This window comes from Octopus bimaculoides, chromosome 21, assembly GCF_001194135.2.
Source record: "Octopus bimaculoides isolate UCB-OBI-ISO-001 chromosome 21, ASM119413v2, whole genome shotgun sequence".
NCBI lineage: Eukaryota > Metazoa > Mollusca > Cephalopoda > Octopoda > Octopodidae > Octopus > Octopus bimaculoides.
In genome coordinates, this window is record NC_069001.1 from 20211824 (window position 1) to 20218074 (window position 6251).

The 6251-nt window shown below is 35.1% G+C and overlaps 1 protein-coding gene across 19 annotated transcripts in view; it reads left to right on the forward strand.

Annotated features, from left to right (window-relative positions):
• The window catches only part of LOC106874170 (ensconsin), a 310838-nt gene that overhangs the window by 267550 nt on the left and 37037 nt on the right, over positions 1 to 6251 (forward strand). The window lies entirely within an intron of this gene.

The window sequence follows — 6251 nt, forward strand, 5'->3', positions numbered from 1 at the left end:
CCTCCCCCTCTTTCACTTATCACTTTGAAACCAGTAAACCGAAACAATATGGCTGAAAGTAAAATGTTTGACGAAAATTTTGGAGTCATCTCCCTTATTTTTAAGTCTTAAATATACTGAGGCAGTTTTTGTCTACTCATGTTAATCATATTTTATGGAAGTTTTACAACTCTCTAGTTGGGTTGTGATCACAAATTAGAAAATTTCGTAAGCAATCGACATTGTATATCTGAAGTAAAAAAAAAAAAAAAATTGAGAATAGTAATCTTTGTATTTTTAAACGTGGAACCCCACCCGAAATTTTCGAAAACTAGTTAAAAAACGAACTCTGGGTGGATAGAGTGGAAATTTGAAATATAAAAAAATGTTTTTCGTTTTGACAAAATTGTAATGTTAAAAACATGAGAATCTGAAGAGACTTTTTCTCTGTTGGATGGTGGAGCTATTCAATACGTCTGCCTTGGACATGGATGAGTAATCTCAGTTAATCCATTTTCAGATTTTGGTCACAAATCGAAAGAATCCTGTCTACTTGCGGCACAGTGTTGGCCTACTGTTAAAGTGATATTCTTCTTGCTCTTTCCGTGTCTAGAACAAAAATAACATTAACCCTAAATAAAGTAACAATAGAATGGTTGAATGCGTGAAATAGTAACAATGATGAATGTATAGGTTGTATGTTTTGTTGTGTACTAAAATTCTGTGTAATCACGCTGCACTGTTACAATAAAGTCCTATGAAAATTATAACAAAATTCTTAAGAAAAATTAATGATAAAATTCACAGAACCAGAGAAAGAGAAAGCACCTAAGTCTATGCAAATTGAACTAGAAAACATTTCCTCTCCAATCTATTAAGTAGCTATGTGATTACAAGAAATAGCAGCCAAATGTCGCTAGTGATACTACACACACTTAAAAAAATGGATATGCTGGATAATGTTTTCCTAGATACACTATCTGAAGAACAAAAAATTGATAGGGGAGTCACATAAGAATCACTTTTGATCATTGGATTGTTTGATCAGAGCTGACCTGAAACTAAATACAGAAGTACTTATATTTGACTGAAAAGGTGTATAATTAACTGTACATCTAGGAATTAGTTCAGGCCATCACTAAATCCATCTGTTCACAAATTGTAAATGCTTCACAGACCATTTAATTATCAAATTAAAATACTGCCTGAAGATGATATTAAAAAGCATTATGCACTTGAATGTAGATATTCACAGTATATCATTTGGGGAATAGAAGCAATAAATTTCACCTTAACATACACTTGAAGTATGAAATTGAGACTGTGTCAATAAGTTTGTTGTCAAAAGGCAAAAAGAAAACTTCTTTCCAGGAAAGAACAAAATTCTTTAGCATAAAAAAATCCTATTGAAAAACTTTTTTCATCTGTAAACAAAAGTTCCATTTTGACAGACCACTGTTGTAGAAGACAAGTGTATCACTTCTGTATCTGTTAATAAAAATCTAATAAAAGAAAATTTTGGTTAGTTATGAAGTGAAGTGTTAATTTTGAATAAATGAATGCATAAATAGCACATGTAGTGTCTGATATAAACCATTGGGTAGGTGGGAATTACTAAATTTTTGTTTAAATATAAGTGATTGTATACTTAGTAGAATGTATCCTCTTTCAGGGAGATGCTTGCTAATGAAGTAAAACCCTTGTCAGTATTACAACACTACAACTATTTGTTCCTACCTGTGATACCAATTGATAGTTGAGTGGAGAGGATTTTTTAAAATAGTAATGGTATTGGTTACATCAGTTACTGGTTCTACATTTACTTTCCCTACTGGACAGATTTTACAAGTCTTCCATATAGCTTGACCTTACCTGAGAGATTTCTAGATATTAAATTATCGTAAGGCTTCATGTTTGTGACAGACGCAGTTGATTAAAGGAACTCCAGTACTTGCCGGGAGCAAGAGCATTTGGTCTAGTGCTATATCATATCTTCTACGCCATAAGTTTCCACTTAGTAATTAAAATACTGATCAATCCACAATATAATTTTAGTTTAAATTTCCCCCTCCTCCTCCATTGTTTCCTACATGTTTTTTTGTCTCTCTCTCTCAAAATTTATGTCAGTTATATGAATCCTAGGTTTTAACTTTGTGACTGAACATATTGATTGACCAGACCTCTGTGCAAATCTATCACAGTTTCTGTCATCGAGTGTTTTTCTAGTGCATGAACACTACCTAATGTATCACCCTTTTTTAAGAAGGTAGAGAATGATTTGTCAAGTTTCTTTCATCGCTCTCTATATAATTATGTATGTTCATTGATTCATTTATTTATGCTTGTGTGTTTGAGATTCATCCTTCTCCTGACATCACTTTCACGTCACCACCTCATTGTTTGCCCTATAAATAGTGTTGTCATTGTGTATGAAATAGTTATGTCTAAATTGTATGGGTGAGTGAGTGGAATGTCAGGTGGGTGTGAAAGATGGAAAGGAGATATAGTGACATAAGAGCCTCAGTGGCAAAGATATTTGAATTATGCATTTATACACTATTCTTGCCTCCTCTTTGTGAAAGAGAAGGCTCTTTCGATCTAGAGGTGCAAAGTATCACTCAGGATACTCACAGAAATATATGTTTTTAATATTAATACCAAACATTTAAATTCACAGTTGTGAAGCTAAAGCTCCCTTTCATTACTACTCTGAATTTCACTTTTCTAGACAATTCTACTTTATGTATTGAGTACTTTCTCCCCTATTAGTAAATACAAGCACTAACACACGTGCTTGCACACACACACACACACACAATATTTGTACTTTAGGCAAATAGTTTTCTACTATTGCTCCTGGCCAAGAAATGTCTACTGACAGGAAAAGCAGGAATCATAGTGAAGACCACACACATCATATTCAAACTTGGTATGTAGGACGCTAATAATACATACTCTCTTCTTCAGTTGCACTGCTTTTGCAGATTCCCATGACTCTCTATTGCCATTCAATTCCACTACTATGAATTTGAATTGGAAGCTTGAGTAATAGTAAATCTTCCATTAGCTGACTACACAACCATGGACGCTGCCTCTATGGATGTGTTGTAGTTACTCTCCTGATAGAACTTGGTGGTCCTGACTCTTTCACTTGTTTCAGTCATTTGACTGTCGCCATGCTGGAGCACCGCCTTTAGTTGAGCGAATCGACCCCAGGACTTATTCTTTGTAAGCCTAGTACTTATTCTATCGGTCTCTTTTGCCGAACCGCTAGATTATGAGGACATAAACACACCAGCATCGGTTGTCAAGCGATGTTGGGAGGACAAACACAGACACAAAAACATATACACACACATACATATATATATATATATATGTGTGTGTATGTATATACATATATATAGGACGGGCTTCTTTCAGTTTCCGTCTACCAAATCCACTCACAAGGCTTTAGTTGGCTTGAGGCTATAGTAGAAGACACTTGCCCAAGGTGCCACGCAGTGGGACTGAACCTGGAACCATGTGGTTCATAAGCAAGCTACTTACCACTCCTACACCTGTTGATCTTCTAGGATTCCTAGCATTGTTGGCTCAGTTGAGCTCTTCTGCTACCTCTTCAAAATCCACCATTCTGCAATCCCATGACTTCACTGTATTCCTGGCAGGGCATAGTTGTCTCTCCAAGAGGTACTTTCAAATTGCCTGCATACCTCAATAGTACATATAAGACTACTCAGAATTGTTAGTATCCCCCATCAGATGCTCCAAATTATGTGGATATGGTTGAAGACTGGCTCACAAAAAAAAAAAAAGGAAGTTCTAACCAAACTTTATCGACACATCAGTTAGCTTCTTATGGGAAACTTCAGTATGCTCAGTGTCAGATACCCTGAAGGCTACTTTCAGGGTATAACAAGGCATAAACAAACCTCACCATCATGTTATTTATGGAAAAGATATTACTCCACCCAACCAGGGCAAATAATATTCTGGATCTCTGCTTTGCAAATAATATGGAACTAGTCCATAATGTGAAAGTGACACGTCAATCTTGGATCACAATATAGCTGAACTAACAATGTATGGGCCAAAGGAAGCCACAGGTATATAGCCTATAAGAAACACTTAGACTTTATCCACTCCGAACTTCCACAAAGCTACCTGGAAAAAAGAATACAGAAAGAATTCCTCTAGCAGAATTAGCATAAATGTCTCTTTGTACCTAACATCATCATGAAGCTTAAACAATTCATGTCAGTAATACAAGCTATATGCATAAAATTTGTCTTGGAGAAAAAAAAAGTTAGTCTGCATGAAAACAAAATTTCTAGGGAAAGAAAAGATTGTTTAAGAGAAGATTGCAAATAAAGTAAATAAGAGCCAAAAATCCTATCTAAAAATTGATAGTACTGGAGATGAGAAAAATTTGCTATACTCCCTTGAAAAAAAAAGCTAGTATTATAGAAAATATAAAAACAAACCTTAAAGCTTTCTTTAGCTTCGCTAAATAACAACCTTAATGTCTGGTAAGGGAGGATCACTCTTCCAAGAAAATGGCTCCCTAACTGCAAACCCCAAAAGGATAAGTGAAATACTGAATGAACAATTCAAAAATGTTTTCACTTCCCCTCTGTGGCACAAGCAAATGAGCAAACCAGATGAGTTCTTTACCACTATAGATGCAGAAGAGAAGGCAGCAGTGATTGATTACATCAACACAAAAGATGTAATACTAGCCATAGATTAAATAAGCCTAAACTTTGTTATTGGTCCTAATGGATTCACAGCAATCCTTCTAAAAACATATAAATGAACCCTAACAAAATGACTACAGTCTCTCTTTCTTTGAAAGTGGCAAGCATCCAGGCAAATTTAAAGACAGCATAGTATGCCTTATTCATAAAGATGGAAGCAGAGCAGATCCTGAAAATTGCAAGCCTATCTCTCTAACCACACATACCCGTTAAGTCATGGAACAAATTGACAAATGGAAACAACTAATCACATTCCTTGAAGAAAATTATTTGCTAACACTCAGCATGCTTTTTGGTCAAGAGAAAGCAGTACTTTTTGGTTATCTCACCCCCATTAAAATATTGGGTTATCCTCCCCACGTTTTATGAGAAATATCGGTACTTTTATCTCCCTCAACTTAAAGAATTGTTCAACTCTTAATAAAAAAAAAAAAGTGAAACGATGAAACCTCATATTGAATCTGATAATAATTTTATAACAAATCATACAGAACTGAAAAGATTAATAAACATGAAAATTGAAAAAATTAATAAACACAAAAACTGCAATAAACATTTTACTGAATCTGATAACATTTTTATAACAAATTATACCATTCCTATTGAGGAGGCCAAAAGTCAACAATGTGTTGAAGTATTGAATCAAAAGGATCTAACCCTTTTAATCCAATCTCTTGTCTCATAAACTAAATTTTTTTAGGGGGGTGAGATAACCAAAAATTATCAAGAAAGCCCCTACAACACTACGACTGGGTTTTAAGACAAAAAACATATTGCTGACATATGACTTGTGAGGTAGAAACTATATTGAAGCCAGTAGTGTGGGTCATATATTCAATACAAAAGGTACAACCTTGTAACACAGTATTATACTGATTCTGCTCGAGAATTGTGTGTGTGACTCTGAGATCAGCTTTCACTTCTTTGTCACATATCTTTTTTGTGTCTCCCTCTTCCACTATGTATATATATATTTTTATTAATATTTAGCAGAAGTAACAATGACTGAAGGTCCGAGAGTTTCATGCATTGGCACTTATCAAACTAGTAATAGGTCAAAGGCCTGTAAGTTTATTTAGTTGTTGATAAATGAATAAATCTATTTCCCTGTGGAATGTTCTAGAATGAATTAACATATGCTCATATTTTGAGTTCTATTTTCCCTGTTTGCACCAACATACCTGTATATATATATATATATATATATATATACAGGAGCGGCTGTGTGGTAAGTAGCTTGCTTACCAACCACATGGTTCTGGGTTCAGTCCCACTGCGTGGCACCTTGGGCAAGTGTCTTCTACTATAGCCTCGGGCCAACCAAAGCCTTGTGAGTGGATTTGGTAGACGGAAACTGAAAGAAGCCTGTTGTATATATGTATATGTATGTGTGTGTATATGTTTGTGTGTCTGTGTTTGTCCCCCCCAACATCGCTTGACAACCGATGGTGGTGTGTTTACGTCCCTGTAACTTAGCGGTTCGGCAAAAGAGACTGATAGAATAAGTACTAGGTA